This window comes from Dipteris shenzhenensis, chromosome 30 (genome assembly GCF_047967505.1).
Source record: "Dipteris shenzhenensis isolate YYH24624 ecotype China chromosome 30, Dip_SZ_1.0, whole genome shotgun sequence".
NCBI classification, from domain to species: Eukaryota; Viridiplantae; Streptophyta; class Polypodiopsida; order Gleicheniales; family Dipteridaceae; genus Dipteris; species Dipteris shenzhenensis.
In genome coordinates, this window is record NC_141625.1 from 36,893,264 (window position 1) to 36,911,256 (window position 17,993).

Below are 17,993 nucleotides of genomic sequence, written 5' to 3' on the forward strand. Positions count from 1 at the left end.
TTACATGCTTAGCATATGTCAAGGTTACCATGATTACATGCTTAGCTTTTGTCAAGGTTACCATGAACATGCTTAGCGTATGTGAGATTGACCTCTTCAAAACTTTCTACACCAAAACCAAGTCTTCACGGCGCTCATGTTATAGTGAAAGGAGAAACTATGCTCTTTGATCATTGGCAATCCAAGTGCTCAGAATTTGGTCAACTAGAGCTTGATGGCTAGGCTTGGGGTTATTTTAAAGCCATGTGATGTTCCTTAGAAGATTAGATATGTGCAAGTTTGGCATGGAGCTTTGTCCCATTCACAACTTATGCATTTCAAGATTGATAATTTCATGCAAACTTGTGATATGTTGCTTGAGAAACATGGGCAATGTATGTTGAAAGATTTGCCATAATACTAATCATTTCATACAGATGGTAGGGTGAACATGCCCCCAATTGTGAATATCTACCCAAGAGGACATATGCTCATGAAACATGATAATCTCCATAGAAACTCCAGGGGTCTTTGCAACTCCTCGTGAAGAATAGATATTGTAGCTCCTATCTTGTGTGGTTATGTAAACCAATTCAATACCCAACTTATGGAGAAGAGGAGGTAGCAATCAAGGCCTAAGTACGTATATAACAACATAAAATGAGTTACTAGCACATCCACCTCCAACAAGGACAATTGAGTATTAGTATGATACTCATCTCAAAAGGTACAGTGCCAAAACAAAATTGCCTACAAAACTCTACCATATGAGGGTGCATATATTGGAACATACATACAGTATATCTTAGATAAGGGGATGGTCAAAGAGGGCATTGATGTGTGTGCAACTCTAACACTCTTAGCACCAATGTCATAGAAGGGCTACCATATTGGCATATGGATACCCAACCATAGGGCTACAAGAATAGCCACCAAGAGGCAAGGGTAGCCAGAATGGATAATCGTTTGGATGTACACCAAGGCCCCAAGTTCTTCTCTTGAGTGGATCTGAGGGCTCATTATTATTATTATAGTTCCAATTGAGACTAGTAGTTACATGAGAATAATGATTGTAATATCTAGGCATTTAAGAGTCCTTATTTTAATTGAATTTATGAGGACTCCTCACCCTCATCTACAAAGAAAAATGCATTTTTAGGAGCATTTAGGCATCTGCATGGATTTTAACTCAATAACATCTATATGCAAACTAAGAAATTCAAGAGCTTTATGCACAATCAAAGTATAGGGGCTAATAGACTAGACATATTGAATGATGTGGGCTAGAACCTTCAATACTTCTTGTACTATGAAATCACATGCTCCATATCTAGTTGTACCATACCTAGGTGGGCATACTTAATTTGTGCCTCAGTTTCCTACTGCAGTTGCAACTATTGTTGGGTGAACTTGGTGGCAAACTAAGCATTATGGGGCAGCACAATTGAGAAAAACGTAAGGAACATGAGGCATCTCATGTCTTGTGGTGTACAACTACCACACAACTAGGCGGCACCCTCACGTTCTAAGCTTGTCTTTTAGTTGCACAACTTGCTAGACCATCTTGTCTTGTATCATTGTACTATGACAACTATTTGGGGAACCTAGTTCTCTTGAATGAAGTTCAAGAATATCAAATTTAGCTTCATGATATACCTGGCCCCAAAAATGGGTCATTTGGTCCAAATGGCTCCCTCTTCAAAAAAATGAAAAATAGATTAGATCTCCACTATTAAAAGAGTTCTTGAATTCTTGATTTGGTGCACTTTTGCCTCCATGGGCAAGGTAACTAACCTGGTGATTGACTTCATCATCCCTTTCATAGGCACTTCCTCCTACCAGGCCTCACTACTAGCTTGTAGATTTAAATCCATACATTTCTCATTATCATTAACTATCTTTGCAAAAATGGTTTTCAATGTTTGATTAGTTGAATTGGCCACCTATCCACACCTTGGATGAAGGGTGGTAGCTTATACAACCATGATTCTTAGGTTAGTAACAAAAACACTTTAGTCATGAAATGCATAACTTGGTCACATATGAACTTGATAAGACATCCAAAATTGTGAATTGTATTATCGTAGAGAAACCCAGCTACACTCCAAGCAGAGTTGTCTTGTGAAGACTTCATCTTAGCCCATTTAGTGGCATCTTCAATGGTCATCACGATACCCGTATTTTGAGTTGGTTTGTTGCTTGCTTGACGGCTCAATGTCCCCATCTATAAAATGCATTCCAAGGATGACTATGTTCTAACTACTAAGAAGGGTTTCCCAATTTATTGACAAGATCACACTAGCTACAATACTAAGCTATCCTTTAAAAACCTCTCTCTCTCTCTCTCTCTCTCTCTCTCTCTCTCTCTCTCTATCTATCTATCTATCTATCTATCTATCTATCTATCCATATCTCTCTCTCTCCCTCCCCCCCCTCCTCTCTCTCTCTCTCTCTCTCTCTCTCTCTCTCTCTCTCTCTCGTGTATTGTTGCTCGCTATGTGTTCATGACTTGATTGTATGTTGTTGCTCTGTTTGTATTCCACATCACTTGCTTGCATGTTGTGGTTGTGCAACTTATGACATGATTTGTCTGTTGTTGTGATTATGTGTTTTGTTTGTGTGTTGTACTTATGTGTATTGTGTTTGTTGCATGCACTGTGTTTTGTTGTGTGCATTTTTGTGCATTTTTGTTTTGTTTTAAAGATATTTAAAGCTCCAAACCTATCTTCAAGGAGCTAATTCGATAGGTTTTTTGAAAAAACAAGACACATGTATGGTAACAAAGTCTATTATGGCCTAATATACTACAACATGTAAGGGTGGGAGACAAAAGTGTTTGAACCATAATCTCTAATACCAATGAAAGAGTGTGGAAGGTGAGAGAGGAAGAGAGCAGAAGAGAGGAGGCAAATGAAGACAAATAAAAATATGCACAATCTTCTCAGTTGACAAATATGCACAATCTTCTCAGTTGACAAATGAAGACTACAAGGGTTCTATAGAAAACCCTACTCAAGAATCCTACTAGGCAATTTACATCTAGGCTTTACAAGTGGGACATGCTCTTTCTACTAGTCTTTGTACACATTGCCCATATTGGGCCAACATTCTCAACAAAAGGGATATCTAAGATTACCAAGTCAAGTGTAATTTTATTTATGCTAGTATAAAATATCAAATATGCCAAGTTGGATATTGGAAGCGAGATTCAAAATTGCCTACTATGAAGAATTGCAAGGGCTCGAAGCCTTAACATTAAACCTAAGTTCTACCAAAACAAGGTGTGGAAAAGAACAAGGGGGATGTGATCCTGATCTGATACATGCGAAGCCTGACAAAATATGAAGAGGGGAGAGGAGAAGAGTGGAGATGAAGAGAGAGGGCATAGCTAGAGAGCACACCACAAATGACTAACTTTACACTAGATTTAGTTGAAAATGTAGATTATATACAAACCCATTTAGGGTTAGGGTTAGGGTGTCTAACCCTTTCCTTTATAGCACTCTATATGTGTTAGTGCTATGCACATGTAATCACATGATGTTGACCTGATCTCTCAACAACTTCCCTCAAGATCAACATTATAAAGTAGGCCTTCCCTCAAGATGATGATTCTGGGGAATCGAAGAAGGACTGAGCATTACATTCCATCACACCCCTTTAATGGGAATTTCCTTCCTCTGAGTCAAACCAAGAGCTTGTCGATGTTTCTCGAAAAGCTCTTTACCGAGTGGTTTGGTAAAGATGTCTGCAACATTCTCTTTGCTATCACAATGCTACAATGTGATGTCACCAAGTCACTCTTTCTCTGATGAAGTGCTCTCTGACATCAATGTGCTTTGTCCTGGAGTGATATACTGGATTCTTGGCCAATGCTTGAGCCGATTGATTATCATAGTATCTTGTTGTTGGCTTTGATTCATCAAAGTAATATGTTTTTGACAATAGTATTCTGAGCCATATAGCCTCACGAGTCACATGCACCTGTAGTGAGTGCTCTATATTCTGCTTCAATCGACGAAGATAAAGAAATAGTTGGCTATTTGTTTGACAACCATGATATAGCACCTTGACCAAGGAAAAATGCATATCCATGTGTCGATCTCCTAGTCTCATGATCTCCAGCATAGTCACTATCACAGTATCCTGCAACCTTGGATGACTTCCTCTGTATTCTATCCCAAACTGTCTTGTACCTCAGATGTATCTCAAGACTATTTTGGTTGCATTCCAGTGAGACTGTTTTGGATTTGCCATAAACTGTGCAAGTGAGCTTACTACATAACAAATATATGTCCGTGTGATAGTTAGATATATAAGAGATCCAATGAGCTACATGTAGTACCTGTCATTGACTGTAGGCTATTTTGAATCTTGTGTAAGTTTCAAACTCTGTTCCATGGGAGTGGTTGCAATCTTGCAATCTGCTGTCAACATCTTTGAGCTAAATCATAAAGGTGCTATGTGATCTCTCCAAAACTCAATTCCAAGACAATAGTGGATAAATCCAAGATCTTTCATGTCGAATTCTGCAGATAAGTCTTGTTTTAGCTTTTTGATGAAGCTATCCTTGCTTCCAGTCACAATCAGATCATCTACGTACAAAAGTGCAATAGTAATGTCTTCCCCTTGAACTTTGTAATAGAGAGTATGATTTGCATTGGACTGCATGTATCTTAGATCAGCAAAATACTTGTCGATTCTACTGTACCAACTTTTGGGTGCTTGCTTTAAGCTGTAGAGTCTTTTATTGAGATGGCAAACCTGATTCTCCTTTCATCGTTCAACATAACCTGATGGTTGTTGCATGTAGACTTCATCGTCTAGGTAACCATTGAGAAAAGCATTCTTGACATCGAGCTGATACACATTCCATTTGTTGAGTGTCGCTAGTGATATCAAGAGCTGTATGGAATCCATCTTTGCTACTAGAGCATAAGTCTCATCATAATCTTAACCATATTGCTCTGCAAATCCTTTTGCAACTAGTCTAGCTTTGTATCTTTCAATGCTTCCATCTGGATTGTACTTCACTTTGTATACCCATTTGTTTGCTATGACCTTTCCTGGTGGAAGGTTGCATAATTCCCAAGTATTATTCTTGTACAAGGCATCCATTTCTTCATTCATAGCAGTTTGCCATTCTGGCTTGTCTACTGCATCTTCGAAGTACACTAGCTCTTCTGTAGCAATGATGGTAGTCATAAGAGCATAGTTGGCCGTTTCAATCTGAATTGCTTTGCCTTTCTGAGTATATGTCAATTTGGCTAGTGGTTTGCTTTCCCTAGTAGACCGTCGGAGTTGCCGTGGTTCTTCTCGGGGTGCTTTTGGCAATTCATGCTCTTCTTCATCAACCTTTTTTGTAGATGACTATGGAATCGATACGTCTATCTCATGTGTATTTGAGATTTTCCATTCTGATTTCTCATCAAAGATTACATCTCTGGAGATAATGACCTTTCGGTTGATGGGATCATACAACTTGTATGCTTTGCTGTCTTCACTGTAGCCAACCATGATGCATTTGCGTGACTTCGCATCCAATTTCCTACGATGGTCGTCATGTATGTGGGCATATGCTATGTAACCAAATATGCGGAGATGCCCAATGCATGGCTTATGTTCAGTGAATGCTTCATAAGGTGTTATACCCTGAATCGGTTTGGTAGGAAGCCGATTAAGCAAGTAGTTTGCAATGGCTATTGCTTCTGCCCAATACTGATTCGAAAGATGCTTCTCACTGAGCATTGCTCTAGCACTGTCTGCTAAAGTACCATTCTTCCTTTCAACTCTTGCATTTTACTAAGGAGTATCTACACAAGTGAATTGTCTTTAAATACCGTGACTTCTGCAAAAGTTCATGAATGCTGAAGACATGTATTCACCTCCTCTATCTGATCTCATGACTTTGATCTTTCTGCATGTTTGGTTTTCTACCATGGCTTTGAATTCTTGATATATGGAAAACACTTCAGATTTCTCTTTCAGAAAGTAGAGCCAACAATATCTGCTGTAGTTGTCAATGAAAGTCAAGTAGTAAAGTGAACCATTGATGTTGCGGGTCTGGACATAACCCCATACATCTATATGTATCAAATCAAGAATACCTTGTGCTTGCGAGAGGTGCTTCAGGTTCACTTTTGTTTGCCGAAGCAGCATGCTTTGCAAACTTTTCCAAGAAATTGTAGCTTAGGAATCCCAATTGCCATATTCTGATTCCTCAGCTCTATCAAGCTTTTGAAATTGACATGTCCATATCTCTTGTGCCATTTTGCAAATAGTGGCATTAGTTGAGCTGACATGGCATGCAGATCTACAACTATGGCTAGCATTCTGAACAAGCGTCCTTCCTTGACTGCTTTTCCTACTAGCTGAAATTCTCTGGATTTGTATTTGATCGTGCATTCATCTCCGTCGAAGATGACTCAGTAGTTGTGTTCTGTCATTTGACCTACTAACAAGAGGCTCTTGCTGAGCTTCGAAACATAGAGTAAATTTTTCACCAATCCTTTTGTACCAGTGAAATTGTTCATAGAGACAATGCCTTTCCCTTGAACTGGATTCAGTGTATTATCTGCTGTGTAGATGACATTCTTTTGTCCTTCCAATGGTTTCATCTCTATGAACCATTCTTGATGCTTTGTCATGTGAGATGATGCACCGGTGTCGATATACCAAGGATCTTGATCTGGTTGGTCGACTTGATAGCTGAAATCCTCTTTTAAATTACAATTTGCATCAAGATACACTGTATCAGTCTTCTGCATTTCTTGTTTTGCAAGGAACATATTCCCAGGTTCACTTGCATAATGACTGTGTGTCCACCATGATGTTTTTCTCTGCCACAAAAATTCCCTCGATTGCTGCTAAATTGACCTCCTTGGTCATACTGCTTCTTGCGACAATCTCTTTCATAGTGTCCAAACTTATGATAGTAGTTGCACTGAATGTTTGACACGTTGGTGGATGCATTACCTAGTCCTTGGAATCTTCCTCGGTCGGAATGATTTCCTTTGCTAATTCTGATGTTGCTGAGGATGATGCCGATGCTGATTATGACTTTGATGTTGATTTTGTTGCTGATGATGACCACTTCGCTGGAATGATCTACCTCTGCCTCTGCCTCTACCTCTACTTCTATCTGAAGCTCTGAATGCTTGATCATTGGAATGACCTTTGCGTGCATGAATGGCTTGTGTCTTGAGCTCTTCACCAAGTAAAACTGTCTGAAGTTCTTCCAATGTCGGTATTTGCCATTGGATGGCAATACTCTGGACTAGATTCTCATATCCCTCTCCTAGTCCATTGAGGATGACTTGAACCATTTCTACAGGATTCATAATCTCTCCTGATACTACGAGTTGATTCTTGTAATCTTTGATTCTGAGTACGTCAGCATGACTTGTGTCACTCTTGTTACGAAAACTTTGGTTTATCTGGTTTCTCAGTGTGAGAATCTTGGAAGTGTTCTTGGACTCGTAGAGAATTGCGAACATATCCCATGCTTTGTTGGATGTCTTGACTGTGTTGAGCTGTCCTAGCATGACATCTTGCACATTCTGCTTGATCAGATGATATGCATACTTGTCTTTCTTGTCCCATTCTGCCTGTGCTTAGGCAATGGCAGGATCTACTATACAGGTGCGAAAACTCTTGCTGTAGCGGGAGATCCCGCTGATGGTGTTGCAACAATAGGTGGAGTAGAGCTACTGCTAGGTGGATCGTCCAATGGTCTAGGTGTAGATCCATCTACATACTCCCATTTGTCCTGAAGTACAAGAATGGTCTCCATTCGGTATTTCCATATACAGTAATTGGAGTTGTCTAGCTTAGCAGATCAAATCATGTGCTATCTGCCCACTGATCAGTGAATCAATACCTCTAAATACTCTGAAGTCTACTCACTGAACTGATGAACGTCAGGTTTCAGGTAATGTGATGATGTGAAACTTCATGTGAGTGTGATGGGACTGGCTTTGAGTAGGAACTATTTAGGAATTTTTCAACATGGCTTTGATTGGCTGCTTTGGATTTCTCTCCGCTATGGATGATCTAATCTACTCTGAACTAGATCTAGACCAACCGTCAAGCAATGAAAAAGTAGCAAATAATTTCTTTTCTTTGTTCGTTTTAGGTGCTGGGTCAGATGCGTCGATGTAGAGGCTGATGTGCGTGTAGGAAGTGGGTTTGTCGGCGTGGCTCAAAAGTGTGTAATACTTGTGCCAAAATGTGTGCATGATGTGATGGGCGCATAGAGCACGAAAAATTGAACGATTTTCCTTTTTGGAGCCCTCAAATTCTTCCTGGATCAAGAGATACGGCTTAATCTAAGTGGAGGGGCCAAAAAGGGTGCAAAGTGCTCAATGATGATGTGGTAAGGTGAGTCACATGCAGTAATGATGTGGCAACTATGCTTAGCAAGGGGTGTGCATGTGGAGCCCTATGCTGAGGTGGCAGGTGTGGTCACATGTAGAAACTATGAGTGGCTGGCAAGGGGTTTGTGTGCCACATGGTAGTTGACTAGTCAAAGGTGACATGGCACTTGACTTTGATTGCTGAGGTGTCAGTGGTGACATGGCAGTGAAGGTAAGGGTGCCACATGTCACAATTGTGACCACACTTCATTGTGGTAACCCAATGGTGGGTTATCTTGAACCGGGGTTCACTTAACCCTTATCTATGCCACCGTGTCGACTGGCCAACTAAGCTTGCTGAACTGTGGTTAAGGTTGACCACCAGTGGGCTGTGGGATTTGGAGAGCCACGTGGCCTTATCTGCCATGTGGCATCTTCTCTCTCAAGATGAGATTAAAGGCTTGCAGAGAAGTTGACGGAATGCGTGAGCTCCTAGACGTTGGCGTTGCAGAAGTTGATGGAGGTGTAGTCATCGATCCTGCGTGGTCGCTCGTGGAGAAGTTGGAGTGCAAGAGATGGTGTAGGCTTTGAAGAAGTCATTGGCATCTTGGCTTAGGAAGCCGAACTGATGAGCCAGGCTGTTGCTTTAGTGTTGCATGGCGTCTCAACTGGGCGCTAGAGTTGGAGCAATAGCCGCTTGTGGGAGTCTACTGAAAGAGCTGCGATGAAATGAAGACTTTGCTACAACAATGACCTGGAGTCGAAGCTTTGGAACTTGCTGTAGAAGGTGGGGAGAGCCGAAGCTTTGGATCTTCCTGTAGACGATGGAGAGAGACACTGTAGTCGCCTGTATGAAGGCGTTGCAGCCTTGATGTATGGAGTCAGTGGAGTCGGTGGGCGCTAAGGACTAATAGGAACTTTGCTACGAAGCTTATGGTAGCGGCTAGAGTCTCGATGCATTGCTGTAGTTGAGCTTTGCTGCGAAGCTTATGGAGGCGCTTGAAGATGGAGCAGGGAGCTATTGGACATCCGTCGAGCAAAGGAGTTGGTTGCTCATAGAGGAGGCTGCTGGCTTGTAGCTATTCATGAACGTCTATGGTGGCTCGTCGTTGATGGAGGAGCTCGTGGTAGATGCTCAAACGATGTCAAAGCATTTGCACGAAATAGAGCCATTGGAAGCCTGGTAAAAGCTTTGTGTGTCGCTAGTAAAGGCATTTTAGTCGCCTAGTTGCTAGAGCGTGGAGGCTAGCTGATCCTGCTATTGGAGCTACGTTGCATGGGAGGAGTTGTTGTGTAGGCGACTGTGAGCTCTATGGAGCCTATTGCAATAGCCTATTGCAAATAGTAGGAGCTCATGACTTGTAGAAGCCTTGAGTCTCCTTGGCTTGCAAGATAGGAGAAACTATGGCGCTCTCCCTCTCCCTCAAAGCTCACTAATACTCGGTCTCTTGAAAGAATAACATTCTCACAGGGTCGAAATCTAAAACCTTGTTTCACAATCAAATCTCTCACACAGAATCTTTCAATGGACGGAAAGCTTTTCTTGAAGAATACTCAAAAGAGATGAACGAAAATTTCAACTCTTAAGGATGGAAATCTCTCTCAATGAACAAAAATTCTCACTCAATGGACATAATTTTTCCTTCAAGAAAGCGAAAGTTCTCTCAATGGAAGAGAACACTCAATCTCTTGATCTCTCAATCTCAATCTCTCTCACAATGATCTCGATGCCTCAATGGAAGGCAAGGGAGCTTTGATACCATGACAAAATATGAAGAGGGGAGAGGAGAAGAGTGGAGATGAGGAGAGAGGGCACAACTAGAGAGCAGACAACAAATGGCTAATTGTACACTAGATTTAGTTGAAAATGTAGAATATATACAAACCCATTTAGGGTTAGGGTATCTAACCCTTTCCTTTATAGCTCTCTATACGTGTTAGTGCTATGCACATGTAATCACATGATGTTGAGCTGATTTCTCAACAAAGCCTAGCTATGATAATTGCATGCTTGAGACTAAATGGGACAAGGAATTGAAAACCCCATTCATAAAAACAGTGTCAATAAGATGACAATTTAAAAGATTAAAAGCCTTGGGTAAGTAAAGTAAGCCCATGTATTTCCTCACACTTAATGTGTGTGGATTAACAAACCCCACTACAGGGGGTGTTGGCTGGGTGGCTAAGAGAAAAGTCATTATCTCCCACCTTTGTTTCACTTCAAGAAGTCAAGTGCTCCAAGAATGATCTTGAGAATAGGCTCAAGTGGATTGACAAGAGAAGGAAATCGTTGGGGAGGTGGTAGGTCCATGGCTCCTCGTTGTTTGGCAGGAGAGCCTGCACAATAATCAACTTCCTGATCATTTGAATGGTGGAGTTATCAAGCTTGTCCCCAAAGGTGGTAGGACAGACATACTCAAGAATTGGCAACCTTTAACGATATTGAACTGTAGTTGCAAAATATTGGCCAAGGCATTAGCCCTAAGGATTCAATCTAAGATGGACAGTTGGATTTTGCAGAAGCAAAAAGGTTTCATCATGGGATGCCACCTCCAGGAAGACATCATTAACTCGTGGGAAGGCTGTGAATATGCTAGAGACACCAAACATGATATTTGCTTTATCAAAGTTGATTTTAACAAAGCCTATGACAAACTAGACAAGGATTTCCTAATCCGGTCTCTCCAACACATGGTCCTTGACGTAGAGTATGCCTCTTACATCAAACTTCTCCTCTCCAATGCTTCTGCTAAGGTTTGTTAAATGGAATCATGTCCTCTGCTTTCCCCCTGAAGCTTTCCATTAGACAAGGCTACCCCATTTCCCCTCTCTTGTTTTCCATAGCCGCTCATGCCTTAGCGTGGCTCCTCTCTAAGGGAATCCAACAAAGCCCCATCAGGGGCATTAAGCTACCCTCTAGAAAGTAGTTGGTTAGCCAACAAGATGTACGGACTTCTAGGAATTCCTATGGGATTTGGGATTACTATGAAACATAGATGGGACTGGGTTCTTGATAGGTTTTGTTCCAAATTGGAGAAGTGTAACGGTTTCCAAGCTAACCTAGTTGGCAGGAGGATGGTCCTTAACCATTGTTTATACCCTATCACCATCTTCTATTCATCCTGCTGGCACCCCAACAGCAAAGGCTTGACTTAGTGATCTCTAAGTGTAGATTCTTCCTTTGGGGTGGTAGCTCCAGGATACATAAGGTCAAATGGGAATTTTGCACTAGGCCTAAGGCTGATGGAGGTCTAGGGGTTGTTGAAATTCAGCTTTCTTTTCCTAAGCATGTTGCCTCCTGGATTATCAAAACATTAATTAAGCTTGAATAGGATTGGGCTCATCTCCTCTCTATGAATTTTTCTCAGATCCATCCCTTGAGGGAGAAAAAGTGGAAGAACTTCCCCTCTTTATCTGTTGTCTTCAACCCATAACCCTGTTTCACTAAAAGTAGTCAGCTCTGGAGGTCATTGTGGGCTACCTTTGAGACAATCAAATCGAGATCAAATCCCAAATCAGGTTCTCTAGCAAGAGGTCCTTCATGGCTCTTGACTCCATTTGGATATCATTTGTGCACAGATTTCCCCCCTTAAAGGATGAGGACTTAATCAAAGCATTTGGTCTCTTCAAAAAAGGTTTGTAGACTAGGGGCCAACTGTGGTAGAGGAATCAAAGAAGATGGAAATAATGGCTTGAAGTTAGAAGAGAATTTTGTCTCTACAACCAATAGGCAGTGGGCACCTTTAATCAGGGAGCAGTTAGCCCTATGGGAACATAATATTTAGTAAAAAGGAGGTATAGTGCTGGTATATGACCGTGAGTTTAGTTGGGTGCAATCTTGTCATTTGCTCCCTATCCTGACCCCTTTTGGAGGCATTGAGGAGGTTTATAGGAATGCCAAATGGAATATTCATGACAGTCAACCTGCTAAAGAGGCAAGTTTCTTAAGATTTGGCACAAGGAAATCCCAGAAAAACTGTCTGCCCTCCTTTGGCTCATTCTTCACAAAGCTGCGTGGACCAATACTAGAAGCCTGAGGATGCGGAAAGGAAATGGCCACTACAAATGTTGCCCGTAGTCCCAAGAGGACATTTTTCACTTATTTTCTGCATGCCCTCAAGCCAGGAAGGTCTAGAAAGCTACTCAAATCCTCCTAGGAGAGCCTATAAATTGGAAATCTATTCTTTTTGGGGGAGGCCATAAAAGTCAAATAGGGTTTATGGACAGCTACCAAGGCGCACACATTATGGTTTATTTGGCTTCCAAAAATGCTTTTCAGTTTATTCAAGAAATGCTGAATGCTGAGCTATTGATGTTGGATTGGCTAATAGGAGAGGACAAGGCCATCCCATGTGATTCAACTCTACAACAAAGACTAGGATATGCTATGCACTGAGATTCAAGAGCATGAAGAGGAGTACCAGAGGTCCCACCATAAAGAATGCACCTTCCAGGGAATGATTGAATCTGCTTTGGGATTAGAGTGACTCTGCCTACCAGCGTTTTTTTGAATGGCGTGCACCAGTTTATATTGTTTTTTCTTTGATGATGAATCTCTATGTGAGGATGCTTTGGAACACGAACATCATGTATATATATTTTTGATAATATAATATCTCTTATTTTTTGTCAAAAAAAAAGCATACTAAATATTAGCTTGATTCAATTTCAAGGAACCTTGATGGTAAACAATGACCTAGACTAGGAAGAACCAAGATCCATGACTAAGGATTCTAAGACAATGAGAAAAAACTCAGTATTGACCCCCAAAGAATGGAAAAGGAAATAACATCTAGCAACAAATGAACATATACTAAAGTTCTACATGAGAAAACAAAGGGACTTAGAAAAGTCCTGCGAAGGACCTGATGGAGACGGAATATGATGGAGACAGTGACAGAGTTTTCGAGGGTAACGCTAGATCCCTACATCCGTACTCATCCACTCCCATCAACCCAGTGGATATATCCTTCGACTTACCTCAGTGCCTTTTCAAGCTTGAATTCTTGTCGAACTTCTCGAGTGATGTCGACGCTCGCTTGCCTCAGCTAACGAGACCACCTCAACATAGCTGATGAATGCCACTTTCTCGCCCTTGTCCCCAACCAAGTTGAGGAACATGAAATGCCACCCTTACATTATGGAGCTCGCCCGATTTCCCGCAGTGGAAGAGGAGGAGGAGGAGGAAATGTGTGCCCCTCTTATGTGCATGCACCACAGCGTGGCTTCTTTAGCCTCCCCCCGGATCTTTGCTAGCTCTCCCAGTGCAGATGGGACCATGGTGGCCAAAGACCTACACAAAGCCCACATCGCAAAGAAGCAGCTAGCAGCAGTCAAGGAAGAGCCTCAGGTACCAGTGCTAGCCCTGCCTCAAAGCATCCACTCAACCAAAGTAGTGGAGGAACCATGCAAAGAGATCAAGCAAGAGACAATGGAGGTCGACCAGCTGTAACCGGCGACAGTATTCCCTCAACCAGTGGAGGCTCAGTCAGCAAAGACTCAAGAGGAGATAGAAGCGATTCTAGGTGGACTCCAGGAGACCCGAGGCTACCCTCAATCGGCGAGGAAGAAACTGAGGACCTCCTGCCATCGGGCATCACAGAATCCCGGTATGTTGCACAACCAGATGAGAATGGAGCACAACACCCTATTGGAGAGAATCCAGTAGATGAATAACGTAAGTCAGTAAAGGCTTTATTGGATGACAATTTGCTTCAAGACTCTCTAGTTTGGCTAAGAACCCATGCCTTATTAGGCTTTCTACCTAGAGTAAGGCCTCCTCTCACTTTCATTGAGTCCTGGATCAGGATGAATTGGATTAGGAAAGGTATAAATGTCTTGAATGTAAGATTCCTCAAGAAAGGCTTTTTCGTCTTTTTGTTTGAAAAACCATAAATGGCCTCTAGAGCCATGCAATATGGTCTTTGGACTATTAGGAATCAACCCTTATATCTTGAGTGGTGGTCCAAAGAATTTTCCCCTGATACTCCTAGGTCAACTAAGATTCCTGTTTGGGTGGAGCTCCCATACTTACCTCTTTATTTATGCAAGCAAGAAATTTTTATCAATCCTAGAGGCAATCCTCAAATTTGCATCAAAATGGACATAGCAGAAGAGATGCTTAGAAGTCTTACCATTCTTAACAGAAATGGTAGTGTCTTTAGGGAGCAACCCCTTTCTTATAAAAATCTCCCTTATTCTTGCTTTCTATGTGGACTATCCACTCATGTGGTCAAGAGCTATCCTCTAAAGAGACCCAAAGCAAAGGAGCTAGAGGCCAATGCTGCCAAGTAGCCCTCTCCCACTGAAAAGTGGGTACCTAAATCTCAAAACCCTCCTATTAAAAGCCAACCCACTGGTAAGAATCTCAATAGAAGGAGTGAAAAATATATCAAACAGTCAGAAATAGTCAATAAGAAATTTTTTGATCCTCTCAAGGAACAAGAGGAGAGTTTGGAGAAGAGGGACACTGTCAATCAAGATGATAACATGGTTATAGAGGCTAGTTGGTCCAAAGAATTTGAGGAGGATGTTAATAGGGAAGATGCAATGGAAGAAGCAGAAGCTAGTGAGGAAGACTCAGAGGATGATCAAGGAAAGGCCACTCAAAACATTATACCTAGTTGAGGCAAGGCATTCACAGTAGTTCAACATAAGAGAAGACAATCCAAAGCAGCCACAGTGCCAGTGAATAGTCCTAACCCTAGATCTAAAAAGGGGCAGAAGAAGAATGTTAGATAAAACAATGACTTTCTTGACTCTCAATGTTAGAGGATTGATGGATCCTGGTAGAAGTGAAAAATTAGCCTTCTGGCTAAGAGCTAATTCACTATCACCTCTCTTCTTAGCATTGCAAGAAGTCAAGGCAAGTAGGTCTACCCTTGAAGATAGACCTACAATGCTCATGAGGATGGCAAAGGGGGCACAGCTCTAGGTATCTTGTCCCACTACAAGGATTGTATTTTCTCAAGTTATTACAAATGTTCATAATAGATGGTTAATGCTGCAATGTTGTGTGAAAGAAGTTGATGTATCTGTCATTTCTGTTTATGCTCCTAACTCAGCTTTAGAAAGGAGGGGTTTATGGGAATCTCTACAATGCTCAGATGGCAATTACATAATAATGGGTGACTTCAATATGGTAGAGAACAAAACAGATAGATGGAAGGGAATGGGCACATGCATCAGAGGATTTGAATTACTTGCTTGGGAAGAGTGTAAAGAACATTGGCAGTTGGTTGATGTCAGTAACAATAGAGACTTTGCTTGATGCAACAATCAGGTAGGGGAAAACAGAAGGGAGGCTAGACTAGACAGATTCTTTTTTTTTCCAAAACCTATTGAACAGACATCTTTCTTTAAGAGTGGTAACATACTCTTCCCTAAGCTTGTCAGATCACAAGCCTATCTTGTTGAGATGTGATTTTGGTTATGCGGAGAGGAGTCCCTCCTAGTTCAAAGTTGACCCCAAACTTTTTCAGTTTAAGAGTGTGCAGAACCTAATAAAGATGGCCTGGCATAGTGCTTTCTCAAAGCACACTTCAGCCTCACATGCTTGGGAACTGGCTGTCAAGGATACTTAGAATATTCTAAGAATAGCCAGAAAGAAAAGGGCTCAGATCAGAGGGCTCAAAGGATGGATTGTATTCAAGATAATATCAGCACTTTAGAGCAAAAAGCCAGAGAGGGTGATGAAGAGGCTCATTCATACTTAAACAAGGCAAAAAGAGAGCTCAAAAACAAGAACAACTCAAGCTAAATGACTCCAAAGTGTACTATAGAGATTGGTGGGCTAGAAAGATTGATAGGCCCACTAAGGAAATCTTCAAAATTATCAGAAGGAAAAGATGTCAAGAGGAGATTCCCCTCCTTAAAAGACCAAATGGCCCTCAATTAAACAACCCTGAGGAGAATATTGAATATCTTCAGAACCACTTCAAGGATCTACTCTCCAGCACTTGCCCTCCTAATGAGGACACCCATAGAGCAAGACAGCTCTACCAAATAATAAGGGATAAGGCTGTTAAATCTTTTGACCTCCCCTATCTAGAAAGACCCTTCAGCCTAGAGGAGTTGAAAGAAGTTGTGACTGTCATGGCAAATGGGAAGACCCCAGGGGAAGATGGTCTACCCATTGAGTTCTACAATTTTTTTGGGGAGTTAATTGGACCATACCTTTTACTGCTGCTATGGCAGGAAAATGTTATGAAAGGTTTTCTTCCCCTTCACATAAATGGAGGAATTATAAAACTGATTCCTAAGGAGGGCCCTAAGGATGAGTTAAAAAATTAGAGACCTCTTACAATGTTGAACTGTAGCTACAAGATATTTGCCAAAGCTTTGGCTCTAAGGATTCAAGGCAAAATGAAGGATTGGACTCTTCCAGAGCAAAAAGTCATCAAAGGACGTCATTTTCTTGAAGCTCTCATCAACATTTGGGAAGGGTGTGAGTATGCTAAGGAAACCAAATAGGATATCTATTTTCTTAAGGTTGACTTTGATAAAGACTATGACAAGCTGGAGTGGGGCTTTATAATCCAATCTTTGCAATATATGGGAATGGGTCCCTTTTTTGTCTCAAGTGTTCAGCTTCTGCTCACCAATGCTACATCTAGGGTCAATGTCAATGGTATTATGAGTGACCCCTTCTTTCTCAAGAGAATAATCAGACAAGGTTGCCCTCTAGCTCCTCTTTTATTTGCAATTGCTGTAGATTCTCTATGATGGCTTCTTAGAAGCCAAATACAAGAGGGATCTCTGAAAGAGATAGAACTGAGTAATGGTAAACAATTATGATGCCAACAATTTGCTAAAGATACCACCTTGACTCCTAGAAACACTGATCAAGATGTTAGATTTATAATGGACTACGTGGAATTTTCTTGTCAAGCCTTAGGTTCATGTATTAATCACTCCAACATAGGATATGCTACTCTCAGTGGGGGAAAGATCAGGTGGTTCTCCAACAGTTAGGATGCATGAAGATACAAAAAGGTACAAATTTCATACTCTTGTGGATACCAATGGGGTTTGATGTCACAATGAAACAGAGGTGGGACTGGGTATTATACAAATTCCTAAAAAAGCTAGACAAATGGAGAAGCTTCCAAGCCAATATGGCTGGTAGGAAGCTGGTTCTCAATCATTGTCTCTATCCTATTGTTATCTTCTATCTTTCTTGTTGGTCTCCATCCAAAACTGGTTTGGACAGATTTATCAGATTATGTAGATCCTTTTTATGGGGGGGTTCTAACAAAATTTCTAAGGTACGATGGGAATATTGTATCAAACCCAAAGAAGAAGGGGTTCTAGGGGTGATTGACATTTCCTCTGCTGCCAAAAAGCTTTCTGCCACCTGGATTATCAAAGTTGCTCTCCATCCAGATGAGGATTGGGCCCAGTTGCTGTTGAGAAACATGATCTATATTAGACCATGCAGGGCACCTAACTGGAAAAAGTATCCCTTTACCTCTGCTCTTTTTAACCCTGAACCTTGTAAATCCAAGGGGAGTCCCCTATGGAAGTCTATCTGGGGAGCTTTTGAAGAGATACAGGCTTATATCCTCTTCTCTCGCAAAGGTAACTTCATGTTAATTGATTCTATTTGGGTGTCTTCTATATTTAGATTTGCCACTCTGTTAGATGATCAGTTCACAATTG